Source organism: Phascolarctos cinereus, unplaced genomic scaffold, assembly GCF_003287225.1.
Source record: "Phascolarctos cinereus isolate Bilbo 61053 unplaced genomic scaffold, phaCin_HiC Scaffold_5;HRSCAF=322, whole genome shotgun sequence".
NCBI lineage: Eukaryota > Metazoa > Chordata > Mammalia > Diprotodontia > Phascolarctidae > Phascolarctos > Phascolarctos cinereus.
In genome coordinates, this window is record NW_027555958.1 from 28,787,677 (window position 1) to 28,804,976 (window position 17,300).

At 41.6% G+C, this 17,300-nt stretch overlaps 1 protein-coding gene across 3 annotated transcripts in view; it reads right to left on the reverse strand.

Moving 5' to 3' along the window:
• Positions 1–17,300, reverse strand: part of SPECC1 (sperm antigen with calponin homology and coiled-coil domains 1) — a 345,436-nt gene that overhangs the window by 309,866 nt on the left and 18,270 nt on the right. The window contains exon 1 of one of the 3 annotated variants that reach the window (XM_078154747.1): positions 5,032–5,297. The exons of the other annotated variants lie outside the window; for them this stretch is intronic. The gene's annotated coding sequence lies outside the window, so the exon portion shown is untranslated. Of the gene's footprint in view, positions 1–5,031; positions 5,298–17,300 lie in introns of those variants that run through there. 3 annotated transcript variants of the gene reach the window in all.

Here is a 17,300-nt window from a genome sequence, read left to right on the forward strand (position 1 = left end):
ACTACCTCCATTCAGCAGGAAAACATCATTGATTTTAAATTAGCATGGTTTTCTCTTTCCAAACCCTGGATAAATATCCCAGCAGTTCTGAGAGTAAACAATTCAGGCTTCTTCATTTCACAATTACCCATGTGGCTGTGCCTGTCCACAGCTTTTATTTCTATGATGTCAGAAGGAAAGAACCATGAGGGGTTTAGGGCAAAGTTTTATTGAAGTCAGAGTGAACAGGAGATGAAGTCATGAAGCCAAATCATCTTATTTTGAGCTCCATGGGAAATGCAAATAAAAAGGAAGCAAAACCTAAAAACCTTGGCAGAAGGCACGATCTTGTGGGAGCCCTCCTGAGTTTCTAATCTGAGTGTGAACAACATTTAGGTCCCTAATACCCAATGAACTGACTGTAGGTTACACACTCAAGTAGCAGCAACAAATGGCAAATGAAGGCAATTACCAATGTACTTGGCAGTTATGGGAGAATAGAAGAAACGTGGAATCAATTCTTAGTGAACAACGCTACTACCTCAGCTATCACCACCACCACCTCCATTATCGTCATAAAAAAGCAATTGATAAAAAGCATGGAATTTGGGAGAGGGAAAAATATTTATTTATTTTGTTGTTTTTTTTTTTACTTTGAATAATATTTCATTTTTTCCAATTACATGTAGGACAAATTTTTAACAGTCTTTTAAAAAAATTTTTTTGAGTTCCAAATTCTCTAGAGGGAGAGATTTTTAAAGCATATTATAGTTCTGCTTATCCTTAAATCCATTATCATCTCCCTTAAATAGAACCAAGTATGGGCTCCAAATTATGGAAGCTCATATTAATTAACATCATATTAATTAGCTATATGGCTCTGCTGAAAAACACAGTAAACACCTCCTCTATCTCATGAAATCTTTCTCCAACATTATCAAAAGTCCACCTGGACTCAATAAGTGTAAATTTTCTAATGTATACCAAGGGAAGTTACAGACTGACGGCTTTGAGCTTGAAGCCCAAGGTCACAGTGGACCAATGGATGAAGGCAAAACCCCAAGAAATCTCCTCTAGGAAAGACACCTTGAGAAAAAATAAGCTATGCAAAAGCTAGAGCTGATTATACTGAGACTTATTAGAATTATGAAATCAAAGCTGAATGAGAAGAACATGTCTAAGGCAATAACATTTATGCAATACCAATTTTAATGTATATACTTTTGGAACCGTAATTGACCATAACAGACTTAGAAAGCATATTCACAGAAACCTGCATGATATTAACAAAACACAGGTCTAGCACCCCAAAGGCAACTATCAAAATGAACGCTTTCTTACAAAAAGAAAGGAGGGGATCAGCTGACAAAATTCTTAGAGCATGATAAACCTGAGCTCAAATCTCACCTCAGACACCTACTAGCTCTGTGATCCTGGGCAAATCACTTAACTTCTGATTGCTTCAGTTTCATCTTTAAAAATGGGAGTAATAAGAGTACCTACCTCCCAGGGTTTGAAGCTCAAATAAGAATAAATATAAAGCACTCAGCACAGGGCTTGTCACATACTACACGCTGTATCAGTGTTAGCTATTATCACTTATTATTTTAAAATGTTCCTGGAATTACTTTGGCTTCTTTGGGTCTCACGCCAAGCTTCCAGGATCATTTTTTTTTCAGCGCTGTTTTGAGCTGTGATTTTGCTCATAATTGTTGCACCATTGTCTTCTGTGATGTTTTACAGATGAGCTCATTCTCCAAATCAGAGCTGGATGTCCTGTCTCTGTACTGGGTGAAGGCGTCTTGCATCTGCTAGCAGACATGGCTTCTGGGCTCTTCTGGCCTCCTCATTGTAGCCCTCATGTCTGAGGCTCTTACAATGTGAAGGCAGGACAGGCCAGAAAAATCTGGAAAAATCATCATTGGGACATGACTTAGTGAGCTCACAGCAGTTCCCACAAAAGTAGCAAGGAAAGTTTCTTTGAAATGTAGAAGGGGGGCCGGGCAGAGCCAAGATGGTAGAGTGAAAGCAGTGACTTGCTTGAGCTCTCCCCCAAACCCCTAAAAATACCTATAAAAAATGGCCCTAAACAAATTCTAAAGCAGCAGAACCCGCAAAAAGACAGAGTGAAGCAAATTTCCAGCCCCAGACAATCTGGATGGTTAATGGGAAAGGTATATCGCACTGGGCTGGGAGCTGAGCGCAGTGCGGTTGGGTGAGCAGACTGCAGTGAACCTGGAGCAGGCCTCAGAGGACTGAATCTCATGCAGCTGTGGTAGTTTCCAGACTCCTCAATCCACAAATGCCAAAGACTTAGAAGGTCGGTGGGAAAACTCTATTTCTGCAGTGCTGAGAGAGGAGCTAAGTCTCAGAGCCGTTCCAGAGCACGGGCTCTGGGTGGTGGCTGTGTCCTGAGCTTCTGGCCCACACACTGAGGGGGAATTGAGTAAGCTGATCAGAGGGGGATTGCAGGAATCTCTTCGCCAATGCTGAGTCAGGAATCTCTTGCTTTGCCTGTGCTTGGATCTGGGCCACAGTTCTGGATGTTGTCCTGGGGCAAGGAGGAGCGCTGGTGTGGTGGAGCTTGTAGTGCTTGTGGAGAAGAAACCTTCCTCACAGTTCCAGCACAGAAAGGAGTGCTTGTGGTCACCAATAGACCACAGCACAGGCCAGGAAAGGAGTAAACACCTCACCCCTTATTATACCACCTTGCAAGAACTGAAAATTTACAGGTCCCTACAAGTATCTCTGAAAACAGCTGTACAAACCCCTGAAGCTTGGGACAGTACATTCTCCACATTGGAAGCAGACTCTTACTTTAACAAAGAGATTAAAACTCAAGTAATTGGCCAGGATCATGAGCAAGCAGCGCAGAAAGAGTCAGACTATATTATCTTACTTTGGTGAAAAAGAAGATCAAAATATACAACCAGAAGAAGACAACAAAGTCAAAGCTCCTATGTCCAAAGCCTCCTAGAAAAATATGAATCAGTCCCAGGCCTTGGAAGAGCTCAAAAGGGATTTTGAGAAGCAAGTAAGAGAAGTAGAGGAAAAACTGGGAAGAGAAATGAGAGTGATGCAAGAAAATCATGAAAAACAAGTCAACAGCTTGCTAAAGGAGACCCCCAAAAATACTGAAGAAAATAACACCTTAAAAAATAGCCTAACCCAAATGGCAAAAGAGGTCCAAAAAGCCAATGAGGAGAAGAATGCCCTAAAAAGAAAATTGGCCAAATGGAAAAGGAAGTCCAAAAGATTACTGAAGAAAATACTTCCTTAAAAATTAGAATAGAGCAATTGGAAGCTAGTGACTTTATGAGAAATCAAGACACTGTAAAACAAATCCAAAAGAATGAAAAATTAGAAAACAATGTGAAATATCTCATTGGAAAAACAACTGACCTGGAAAATAGATCCAGGAGAGAGAATTTAAAAATTATTGGACTATCTGAAAGCCATGATCAAAAAAAAGCCTAGACATCATCTTTCAAGAAATTATCAAGGAAAACTGCCCTGATATTTTAGAACCAGAGGGCAAAATAGAAATTGAAAGAATCCACAGATCTCCTCCTGAAAGAGATCCCCAAAGGAAAACTCCTAGGAATATTGTAGCCAAATTCCAGAGTTCCCAGGTCAAGGAGAAAATATTACAAGCTGCCAGAAGGAAACAATTCAAGTACTGTGGAAACACAATCAGGATAACACAAGATTTAGCAGCTTCTACATTAAAGGACCGCAGGGCATGGAATATAATATTCTGGAGGGCAAAGGAGATAGGATTACAACCAAGAATCACCTACCCAGCAAAACTGAGTATAATCCTTCAGGGGAAAAAATGGTCATTCAGTGAAATAGAGGACTTTCAAGCATTCTTGATGAAAAGACCAGAGCTGAATAGAAAATTTGACTTTCAAATACAGGACTCAAGTGGAACATGAAGAGGTAAACAGGAAAGAGAAATCATAAGAGACTTATTAAGGTTGAACTGTTTACATTCCTGCATGGAAAGATGATATTTGTAACTCATGAGACTTTGTCAGTATTAGGGTAGTTGGAGGAAAAAATTATATGTATATATATGTAGATAGATAGATAGAGGGCACAGGGTGAGTTGAAGATTAAGGGGTCATATCTGGAGAATAAAATTAAGGGATGAGAGAGGATGATACTAGGAGAAGAAGAAAGGGAGAGGTAGAATGGGGTAAATTATCTCACAAAAAAAAACAGAAAAGAAAAGGCTCTTATAGTGGAGGGGAAGCAGGGGAAGGTGAGAGGGAATGAGTAATCTTATTCTCATAGGATTTGGCTTAAGGAGGAATAACATACACATTCAATTGGGTATGGAAATCTGTCTTACCTACAGGAAAATAGGGGAGAAGGGGACAAGAGAGCAGGGGGATGATAGAGAGGAGGGCAGATTGGGAAAGGGGTAATCAGAAGCAAATACTTCTGAGGAGGGACAGGGTCAAAAGAAAGAATAGAATAAATGGGGGGGCAGGATAGGATTAAGGGAAATAGAGTTAGTTTTTCACAACATGTCTACTATGGAAGTGTTTTGCATAACTGCACATGTATAACATATATTGAGTTGCTTGCCTTTTCAATGAGGATGGGTGGGAAGGGAGGAAGGGAGAAAATTTGGAACCCAAAGTTTTAAAAATACATGTTTAAAAAAATGTTTTCACATGCAACTGGGAAATAAGAAATACAGGAAATGGGGTACAGAAGTCTATCCTGCCCTACAGGAAAATAGAAGGGGAAGGAGATAAGAGAAGAGGAGGCAGAGATAGAAGAGAGGACAGACTAGGGGAAGGGGTATTCGGAATGCATGCTGTTTTGGGGTGGGGGGAGGGGTGAAATGGCATGAAAATTTGGAACTCAAAATCTTGCAGAAGTAAATGTTGAAAACTAAAAATAAATAAATGTATATCAGGGAAAAAAAGAAATGTAGAAGGGGGAAAAAAAACTCACAATGGTGCTCTTGGAAAACAGATACCTGGGGGGATGAGCAGCCTTCTACCAAAGACCAGTGTAGAGTCAATGGACACTTACAGTCTTAGGAAGCAGGATTCCCAACAGCTCCTGAGAAGCTCCGGCATTGGCATTCCTGGTTCACAGGTCTGGCTCCTCCCAAAGTCTGGCATAGCTCCCAGGCTTCAGTATCCCAAGCCATTTCTCAATCATGAGACATCATGGAGCTCTGCCACCACAAAGTGCCCAATGCCATTGGGTGCTCTCTCTGCCCACTGTAGAGGGAAGCCCCCCCCCCAAATCCCCTCTCTGGTAGGAGAGGCAATTCTCCAAGCATCACAGCTCTAGCAATACAGGGCCAAACTAATCAGTGAGGCTATTTTGCTATCATTTCTACTACCAACCTCTGACCTCACAAAGGCCTGCCCAGGGAACAAGAAACCCACCGTCTCCAGCAGAAGCCCAGTCACCAACACCAGGTTTAGAGACTACCTGGAGACTTAATGCTCTTTCTGTCTCTCCTATCAGTAAGAAGTATTTTCTGAGCCTGGAGGGGTCTCCTACAATTCCTGCTACAAAGGAGGCCAAAACTAGTGAGTTCAGGTATTCTGAGCTGAATTGGGATAAGCCAATTCACACTAAGTGTTTTTATTGTTTAGTCATTTCAGTCACGTCTGACTCTTTTTGACCCCATCTGGCATTTTCTTGGAGTGATTTGTCATTTCCTTCTCTAGCTCATTTTACAGTGAGGGAACTGAGGCAAATAGGGTTAAGTGACTTGTCCAGGGTCCATAGCTAGTAAGTGCCTGAGTCTGTATTTGAACTCGGGTCCTCCTGAGTCCAGGCCTAACACTCTATCTACTACACTACCTACCTCTCCTTTCCACACTAGGTTTATTTATATAGTTTGTTAATATGTGAGCCTTCAGAGCAGAGGGCCCCCAGGCTTGCCTAAAGAGGGGCAAATGTGTCCAGGTCAGAAATAGAGCAAGTCAAAGCTTCCATGTCAATAGTAACGGGACAGAGTCCATGCTTGGCTGCTGTAATTCTAGTCAGAGCAAAGCAGGAAGACTCAGTCTAAAAAAAAGTGTCTTCTACTCAGGGAATTATCCCTGGTTTACTCAGAAATTTAACAAAACATCCTAATTTCTCTATAATCAGCTCACAAATCTCAAAGAATCTCATTGAGGCAACTGGGTGGGATTATTTAAATTTCCCTAGGCTGTTATCAGTCATACCTAAGGGAGAATGGGTAGGTGAGGAAATACGTGGATATTTCTGGGTCTCTGAGAAAGCACTCTTCTCAGGACACTGAGATCCTTAGAGGAGAGTAGAGGTAAAGGGAAGAAGGGAATGAGAAGAATAGCGTGGGGAGAAGGGAGGAAAAGGAAGGGGAAGAAGAGAGCAGTAATGAGAGTGTGGAAGAAAAAAAGAAGGGATTGGGGAGAAGAGGGGAGAAGGAAAGGAGGAACATTCTCTGCCCCAGTTACACATCACTCGAACATCTGTAAGACATAACAATGTTCAGAGACAGTATCTTCACTTTTATCCATTTCCCAGGTCAATGACTGTCTCCAATAGGCTGGGTTGGTGCAGCTGTGATTACAAATGATATCTTCGGGGGCAGCTAGGTGGCACAGTGGATAGAGCACTGGCCCTGAAGTCAGGAGGACCTGAGTTCAAATCTGACCTCAGTTCAAACACTTGACACTTACTAGCTGCGTGACCCTGGGCAAGTCATTTAATCCCAATTGCCTAAAAACAAACAAACAAACAAAAAATAGTACCTTCTCCTCCTTACTCTTTCTGCTCATTCAGAGTCTGATTTTGACCACTGGTCTAACTAGACCCATGGACAACTGATTCAGAAATTATTCCCGCATCAGTAACCAGTCATTTCCATACAGAATCCTGCACACAGTAGGTGCATAACAAATAGTGGCTGAATTGGACCAAAGAGAGATGACATCGCTTCTCTGCAACGTCATCTGGTGTTTCCCCCACCTAGAACCATCTGACTCACTTCCTGAAATAAGTATTCATGATCTACCAGAACAAAGCTTTTGAGCAATTTTCAAGTCTTTGATTTCTTCCATTCTTTGGTCTTGAGCCATATTTTCTACCATCCTTCTTCACACTGATATCATCAAGGGTCAAGGTATTACTAGCACACAGTAAGCACTTAATAAATGCTCACTGACTGATCTTTCGGTGCTTTAGACAACTCCCTAAGATCACAAGGTGCATAGTGTTTAGAACATTTTTAGTTGAATCATACTTCTGAGTCATACTTCAAAGGAGTCATACTGCTGAGAATTATTTCTGATTTCATTGATATAAGAAACCCAGGGGGCTGAGTTGGAGTTACCAGTAATTCATCCAAGTAGAGATTTCCAACAAGGCAATGAGAAATACAGGACTGAGAGTTCTGGAAACAGACTGAGGATAGAGTTAGAGATTCCAAAGTCACCTGCAAAGATAATATAATGGTAGCCATGGAAGTAAACGCTATTTCCTAGGGAGAGAGAACAGAAAGAAAGGAGGGCTAAGATAGAAATCTCAGAAACACTCACGTTGAAGGGTGGAGGAGGAAGATTCAGGAAAAGAAAAAAGAAGGAACAATCTGGGAAGTAGGTGGAAGACCATAAGAGGGACAAGATAAGGAAGCCAAAGTGGAGACGATTTATAGCAGGAAGGGACAGACCACAGGGTCAAAGGCCCCCAAGAAGAGGACAAGGTCAGCCAAAAGGTGGCTGGATGGGTAATAAGGTCACCTTGAAGGGAGCTGCTTCAGGAGAATGGTGGGGACATATGCCAGACTGCAAATGTCACAATGTGCTGAAGGGCTCAAATAGATTTTTATGTTAACCTAAGCAAAACTAAAATAGGAGGGTAAATTTGCTGCTTCTGGTATTATATAACATGCTCCAAAGTCACATACAAGTAATTTTTTTAAATCATCCGGTGTTTTTGTATGATCTCCATCACCCCTCCTTCTCTCCCCCTCTCTCTCTAGCCTTCCTTCCCTCTCTATCTCCTCTCCTCTCCTCCCTCTTCTCTTCTCTCCTCTCCTCCCTCTTCTCTTCTCTTCTCTTCTCTTCTCTTCTCTTCTCTTCTCTTCTCTTCTCTTCTCTTCTCTTCTCTTCTCTTCTCTTCTCTTCTCTTCTCTTCTCCTCTCCTCTCTTCTCTCCTTCTCCCTCCTCTTCTCTCCTCCTCCCTCCTTGTATTAAAAAAGCACTAACCTATTACTGCAGTTATAAAACTGCCTTTTTTGTTTAAAGATCATAGGGAAGATTAAGTATTTGATCAAGGTGAGCATTGTTTCTGGGATGTTTTCTTAGTCTATTTCTTTTTTTTAAGGCAGTTGGGGTTAAGTGACTTGCCCAGGGTCACACAGCTAGTAAGTGTCAAGTGTTTGGTCTGAGGCCAGATTTGAACCCAGGTCCTCCTGACTTCAGGGCGGGCACTCTATCCCCTGCACCACCTAGCTGCCCCCTTAGTCTATTTCTTAAAACAATATTGTTTATACCAAAGTTTTTTTTCATTCTTTTAACAAAGTAGGACTATTTTATAAGGGATACTTCAAACCAGAACTGAAGTTTAAGAAATAACTATTGACTATCGACATAGCGACAAATGTTTACGGTCACAGTCTCTAATGTTTATTTTACAAAATTTCCTGCACGTATTTATATACGTTACATAAAAATGAACTTTTCTGATATTTATTTGTAATCGGCTAGACATCATCACTTTGTAAATTAAGATACATCTTTTTTTTTTAAAATGGCGGACTGGACAAGATGGCTGCTACAGTCTCTTCCTTCTCTCAGGCCATGACCTTCCACCCCCCCCCCAAGCTCACTGCCTGGTGTCAACTATTTGCGCCTTTGGGTGAAGCCATTTCTCAGTTTTTCAGTCTTTCTAATTGTCAGCTAAGTAACTGGGTTTTCAGTGGCCAGTGAGAAATGACAATAACAATAATCGCCAATATTTATGCAGTTCTTTCAGGTTAGTGGAGTACTTTACACACAGTAACATCTTCTGAGTCTCCCAACCACCCTTTGAAGTAAGTTCTGCAAGAGTGATCGTTCCCATTTTAGAGATGAGGAAACTGAGGCTCGAAGAGGTTTAGAAGGAGTTAGAAGGCCTGAGTGTAGATCTTGGCTCTGTAACTTACTGACTCTGAGCAGTCCCTTCTCTTTGCTAGGCCTCAGTTTCTTCATCTGTGGCATGAAGGGTCTGGTGGCCCCTAAGATCATGCCGTATCCTAAACCTGAGATTCCATGACTTGCTCACAGTAAGCACTTACTGATTGCTCACAGTGAGAAGCGGCTTAGTACAATGGACAGAGAACTAGACTGGGCATCAGGAAGACCTGAGTTCAAATCCAGTCTTAGACATTTTCTAGCTGTGTGACCCTGGACAAGTCATTTAACCCCTGTCACCCCTTAGTTTCTTCACTTGTAAAATGAGGTAACAATAGCGTCTTCCTCCCATGGTTCCTGTGAGGATCAACTGTTATAACATCTGTAAAATGCTTTACAAACTTTAAAGCACTGTATATAAATGTGATTTATCATTGGGGTCATTAATGCTGGAGGCAGCCGCGTGGTACAGTGGATAAACAGCTCATCTCAGGACAGGAAGACCTGGATTCACATCCCACCTCAGATACATCCTGGCTGTATGATCGGGGCCAAATCACTTAATCTCTGTCTGCCTCAGTTTCCTCCTCTCTAAAATAAGGATAGTCACAGCACCTGCATCTGCTTCACAGGGCTGTTGTGAAGACCAAATGATATAATCTATGTAAAGCATTAGATAGACGTCAGCTCTTATAATTACTGCTCACGGGCACACCGCTGGAAAATATCTGAAACAGGATTCACACACAGGTCTCTCCTGCTTTCAAGTCTACCATTCTTCCCACTAGCCCACACTGTCTCTCTGATGCAGAGATAGCTGCTTTGGGTTGTCTGCTAATCCTCAATCCTACAGACCACCAAAGACCGCAGCCCTGTCAGGGATCTCCCAAAGGCCATCCAGAACACAGCACAGGCTGACATCAGCTAAGATGGACATCTCCTAGGAGAGGCCCCCGTCACTGCAGTCCCACTTTATCTATCCTGACAAGCAGCACCATACGATGAGAGACTGCAGTGCAGCATCCGTGCCCAACGGTTGTAAGCCCTGGGAACTCAGAAATAAAATGGTTCAAGTTTCTCTCCTGGGTAAATGAATGGATGATCCGAGCCCAAAGGGGTGTTTCAAGAGTAGGGCAGGCAGGCAGGCAGGTGGCCCCTCGCCTTATTTCTCGCCCAGCCTAGCGGCTCACACTGGTTTTGTGGGATGTAGATGGGTGATGCAGCGAGCATCTGAGGTCCAGGGGTTTCACCTCTGCAGTCACAAATCTATCACCCGGGGGCTAGTGGGTCAGCTCCAGTCCCCTTTGCTACATTTGTCTCAATCAATACCAGAAATATCAGGCTGATTTCTTTCCCCCCAAAACTTATCCCCTTCCCGGAGTTGACAAACATGAAACTCCGATCACTCCCAGAAACAACAGAGCTCCATCAGCCAGCAGGCCCCAGTTAGCCGTTCCCATGGCAACAAGAGCAGCTCAGGGCTATTTAGAGGTGACTCCTTTTGAATCACAACCCTTATTAGACGCCGATATTTATAATGTCAGAATTTATTTTAAAATCCTACTGACTTCTCTGATTTTTTTTATGTTATTTTAAAGGGGAGGACAATTTTCCAAACCAGCAACTCAAAGTATTGTTCAGACTGAAAAGCACTTTCGTGGGCCTGAGCCAATCTAAGAAGTTGGGGCTGTCCTTGGTTTCTCAGTCTTTACAATTGTCAGTTAACTTTCCTGAATCAGATATTTGTCAGGGAAAGGATCAAGAGAAAGGTTCCAGACCTGGACACTTCCCAGGGAGGGTCTGAGTGTGAATTCTGGCTCAGCCACTTTCTACCTGTCTTACTCACTGAGGCAGCGAGGTTACTCTCTCTGCTTCAGTTTCCTCATCCATAAAATGTAGATGATAATAACAGCTCCTACTTTTCGGCATTGTTGCGAAGATCAAATGAAAGAGGGGTCTGATGGATAGAGCCCCAGACCAGGAGTCACAAAGCCCTGAGTTCAAATCGAGCCTTAGATACTTACTAGCTGTGTGACCTTGGGCAAGTCACTTAACTTCTGCCTGTCCCAGTTTCCTCACCTGTAAACTGGAGGTAATAATAGCGCCAACCTTCCAGGTGTTGTGAAGATGAAATAATGTTTATAGGGTATTTTGCAAACCTTAAAGTATTATTACTGTTATTCTTACATACTCTCCCCTACTCTATCTTTCTAGAAGCAGTGGACATTACTCTCCTCTTTGTTGTTCAGTCTTTTTGGTCGTGTCTTACTCTCCATGACTCCATTTGGGGTTTTCTTGGCAAAGATCTTGGAGTAGTTTGCCATTTCCTTCTTCAGCTCATTTGACAGATGAGGAAACTGAGGCAAACAGGGGGAAGTGACTAACCCAGGGTCACATAGTTAATAAGTGTCTGAGGCTAGATTTGAACTCAGGAAAACGAGTCTTCCTGACTTCAGACCTGGTGCTCTATCCACTGCACCACCTAGCTGGCCCCTTATCCCCTCGAGGGCTTATGCGATTTAACCCAGGCTAACATGTTTCTCTTCCTCACACACAGCACTCCAAATACAGAGATCTCCCATCTCTCTACTGTTGCACTGTCTGTCCCTCCATGCCTGCAATGCATTCCATCCTCACCTTCACCTCAAAGAATCATCCTCTTCAATCAAAGACAGAGCCAAGATGGTGGAGTAAAGGCAGGGACTCGCCTGAGCTCTCCCCCAAACCCCTCCAAACACCTTTAAGAAAATGACTCTAGGGGCAACTAGATGGCGCAGTGGATGAAGCACCGGCCCTGGATTCAGGAGGACCTGAGTTCAAATCCAGCCTCAGACACATAACACATACTAGCTGTGTGACCCTGGGCAAGTCACTTAACCCCATTGCCTAGCCAAAAGACAAAAAAAACCCAAAAACAAAAAAAAAAAGAAAGAAAATGACTCTAAACAAATTCTAGAGCAGTGGAACCCACAAAAAGATGGAGTGAAACAAATTTCCAGCCCAAGACAACTTGGAAGGTCGGCACAATCGCCCTTTTCCTTCAAGAGAATGCTCACACATCACGTTATACATGAAGCCTTTCCTGGTCTCCCCAAGACCTAGTGCCCTCCCTACCTACTGACCTTGTATTTACTTTGTATTTTGAATATACATATGTGTATATGTATATACACACACTCACATAATCATATATACATGCATGTGTACACACACACACATCCCCAGTTAGAAGGGAAGGTCCTTGAGAATAAGGATTGTTTCATTCTTTGCATTTGCGTCCCTAGCACTCAGCCCAGCACTTGGTATACAGTAGGCATTCAGAAAATGCATTTTGAATGGCACTTGAATAACTTCAAGCAAGGTCATTTAGCCTCCTTGGACCTCGCTTTTCTTATCTGAAAAATGAGACATTTGTACTAGATGGTCCTGCTAGTTCTAGGCCTATGATTAATCAATGAGCATTCATTAAGTTCTTACTGCATGCCGGGAGCTGCTGGGAATTGGGGATACAGATACAAAATAAAAGCAATGCGTTCCTGCCCTTAAAGAGTTTGAGACAATGTATCCATGTACAAGAATGCATACAATGCTTGCATAATAAATGCCCAGTGATGAGGGTAGCACTTGTGGCTGGGGGTAAGGAGGGTGGGAAGGCCTTATGGAGAAGGTGGTGCCTGAGCAGAGTTGTGGAGGAGGTGAGAAAGCAGAGGTGAAGGGGGCGAGCATTCCAGGTATGATACTATGACCCTATAATTCTTTACTACAAATACCCTATTTTTTTCAAAGCTAAACTAATTTTTGGCTCAATTAGGAAGAAAAAGCCTGAAAACTGAAGTTTCTATTCCATTAACCAGTTGAAGAATGAGGTGAAGTTATAGAATAAGAAACCTGTCCAGAAGTTCTCCCAGGACACCGCTGGGCTCACCTGCGTCCATCTGTCATTATTCCCAGAGGACCCCAGCACTGCACTGGCCAGTACGAGCTTGACATTAATGCCAATGTCATTTGTTCCCCAGATGGAGTAGCAAGTCTGCAGACTAATTCCTAACTTTCTTGGATGGCTTGAAAATTCAATCCCTTTGTCACAGGGAAGCCTAGTAAAGAGAACACAGATGAATCAGCCTCCATCCATTAGTACTATTGGGGGGGGAACCCCAATAACCTCAAAGCAAGGATGATCAAAGCAGTGTCCTATGGACAGGGGATCCATTTTTGGCATGTGGCAGATGTCATGAGCATTGCATCTGACAAAGCAGGTATTAAGATGCCATCTGGCACCTTCTTACTGGGGGCATGCACGCTACTTGAATTTTCATCCATGATCTCTCTAGAACAAGAGAATTTTCATTAATTAGCGGAGATTGTAGAACTGTGAGGACCCAGAGCTAGGAAGTATTTCCAAATCTGCTGATGCTCACAGGGTTGTAAGGTCAGAACAACACACATGAAAATATTGGCATCCTCACTGTTTTTCACTGATGGAAAAATCAGTTCTCAGCCTTAGCAGACTTTTTCTCCATCTGTGTCTATGGACGCTTATGGTGTTGGGTTTCAAACTGGAGACTAACACATTTCCTGGTGAAAAGGGAAATCACAGTTAGCCAGCAGACACAACCAATTTGGGAAGGTCTGATGCTTAAGGGTTTGAAGCAATTTTGGTCACTCACTCTCTGGAGTCAGAAAGGGAAGGAAGAAGTGATTAACTTTAGGGAGTCATAACTGACTCCAGATTATCTCTGGGAAACGTGGGGACCAGCAGGTACCACTGACTAATTGTTGCAAAAAACCTGCTCTAGGCATACAATCAAAGAATCGTTAAAGGAACCAAGAATGAACAGGCAGAAAGACCACATAACGCGTGTCAAGCACCAAATTCCCCTTCAGTACTTCAAGACATTCACCAAGTTTGGTTCCTAAGAACAGAGATGCTAAACAAGCCTGTGAGCTGCTCCAGGCAACCAGAACCAGATTAAAATGTAATTGGGAACTATTTTTAAAAAACACAATAAAACATAGGTAACATTACATTTTAAAACTAAGTCAAAATGTGTCCTGTAAGGATCCTTACATATGGATTGGTGGCCTGGCCTTAAGACCACTGTCCCAAGAAGAGATGAGAGTTTGCATTTCCCTCCTTTCTTTTCAGGAGCAGTAAACAGATGGGTATAAACATCATACATACTGGTATACTTTCAGTTAGTGGGTTAAACCGCTCTTTTTTCTCCCTTATTCTTTGTTATTTTTTAATATTATTTTCTCTCTTATTCTCTCTGGGTGGCAGAGGGATACAAACGAAAATGAAGATGATGTAAAAACAAAAGTGATATATCAACTATATATATATATATATATATATATATATATATCAACAATATCTTTAAAATTAGAATAAGTAATTATTCAAAACAACAATTGTGTCATTTTAAAGCTATGAATAACTTTGGTTCTGTGATAGAAACAAGCAAAAACATTCCTCTTCATGACAGGTGAATTTTCTTCCCACACTTCATCTGTCCTTCAGGTCTGCTGCCCAGAGGTACAGTGACCATTTTTTTTTTTACTTTTGAACCAAATAAAGAGTTTTTAAAAATCAACTCTGAAAATCTAGCGCTGCAGGCTGTGCTGACTTTCCAGTACGATCCAGATTTCAAGAAGAAGAATGGGTATTTTTAACGAGGTTTAACAAAAAGAATGTCCTTTGTTACACCTCCCATCCACACTTTTGGTCCAGGAAATATGGTCGCTGGAGATAGGGCAAAAATTGCTTTTTGGTCTATAGTGGACATTTTTGTTTGGCATTCTCTCAAATGAGAATGAGTGTGTGTGTTACACTTGTTCTAAAAATTAAATAAACTTGATTCTAAATGCCCCTCACCCCCCAAAAGAAAAAGCTAGGAAACACTCTTTGGGGAGGCTGTCTCTGTATTATACAAGGGAAGGCAACATGGTATAGTGGAAAGACTGATGGACAGAGAGTGAAAAAATGAGCTCAAATCCCACAGCAGAGTCTTGCTAGCTGTGTGATCCTGGGCAAGTCACTTCATCTCTAGTTGAATCTCTAGGCACAGTGAATACAGCACTGGGCCTGGTGTCAGGAAGACCTGAGTTCAAATACAGCCTTAGACACCCTGGGCAGGTCACTTAACCATTGTCTGTCTCCGTCTGTAAAATGGGGATAATACCAGCACCTACCCCCCATCCCTATGTTGTTGTGAGAATCAAAGGGGATAATATTGGTCAAAAGGGCCTAACATTGTGCCTGACACCTAAGAAGCGCTATATAAATGTTTATTTTCTTCCCTTCCCGGCTGTCAGCCTCAGATTCCTCATGTGTACAATGCAGGCAATAGTAGCATCTACCTCCCAGGGCGGCAGGGAGAATAAAATATTTGTAAAGCAATAAATACATTTGTAAAGCAAATCAATATCTGTAAAATGTTTTAAAGCAAATAAATTTGTAAACCTTAAAGTACTATATAAATCTTAGTTATTAACAAGCCTGAGTTTTCTCATCTGTAAAATGGGTATGCTACTTGAAAAAAAAGTGTGTATGTAAATATATAGGTATGTGTATATATACATTACATATATGTATATACATACACACACACACAAACATACATACACACACTCCTAAAATACTATTAAGTGGTTAAATTCATTCACTTAATATTATATGAGACATATTATCTATGAAAGTTTATTAAAGAAGCGGCATTCACTTAAAGATCAAGGGGCCATTCCTTCTGATTTGCAGCTGAAACGTCCTCCTTATGTTGTATGCTCCATTGTAATGTGAGTTCCTTGAAAGTAGGGGCTGCCTTTCTTTTCTATTTGCATCTCCAATGCTAAGCACGATACTTTTTTTTAAAAAAATTATTATTTTATTTTGTTTTTGAGGCAATCGGGGTTCAGCGATTTGCCCAGGGTCACGCAGCTAGTAAGTGTCAAGCATCTGAGACAATTATGTTTATTTTGGATGTTAACAGTATTACTGATCTTACTCCCCTACTCAAGCAACTCAAGTTTCTCCCTATTACCTTTAGGAGCAACTCTATATCTTCTGTTTAGCCTTTAAGGTCCTTCACAGCCTGATCTTAATATGTAAATTATTATTTTATTATTACCTTATTATGTCCTTTATGTAGTCTATCTAAAGGATATGGTCTTATATCATATCGTATCCAATGTAAACCCAATACTTTGCACACAGCAAATGCTTAATAAATTTTTTTTATTTATTCATTCACAAATAATGACAATTATTTATAGCTATTCTAGTGGGCGAGAGGCAGCAGAGTGTGGGGGATAGAAGCTTGGAGACCTGGGTTTGAGTCCTACTTCTGACACACACACTAGCTGTATGATCCTGGAAAAGTCATTTGACCTCAGGGCTCTAGGTCAGAGATGTCAAACATACAGCCCAAACAAGATTAAAATGTAACTGGGAAATATTTAACAAAATAAATAAAAATATGATAAAACATGAGATAATATTTACATGTGGTTTTCTAAGTCAATGTGTGGCCCAAAGGGATCCTTCCATACAGTTTAGAGGCCCCGTTTCTATTTGAGCTCGAGGCAGCTTTTTCAGACTTTCACTCGCAGGGAAGGTGCCAGCCTGCACTGGTGAAGGGAGCATCCTCACGTGGGAGTTCCCTATACCGATTTAATCCCAGATCCCAACCCTATATTATCACAGGGGGCAGAGCTATACCAACTAACTCCACTTCAGCAGTTGCAGTAGCCAGAGAAAAATTTCCAATTGAATAGTTCTAGATAATCCTTAGAAGGAGAAGTAGAAAAATGAACATCAGATCCAAAGTCTCAAAGGCCATAGGAAAAAACAGTCTCCAAATCACTAATAATAATAGAAATGCAAATGAAAATAGCTCTATGGTACCACCTCACACTCATCAGATTGACAAAAAAAAAAAAAGGGAAATAGCAAATGGTAGCAGGAATAGGGAAAATCATTAATCCACTGTTGGTGGAGCTGGGAAATGATACAATCATCCTGCAGAGCAATCTGGGACTGTGACCAAAAATGTCACTCTGCTGACCCAACAATACCTTATCAGGTCTATATTCCAACGAAAGAAGAAAAGAACCCACATGTATAAAATATTGATAGTAGCTCTTTTAGCAATAGCAAAGAACCGGAAACAAAGGGGGTGCCCATCAGTGGAGGAAAGGATGAAC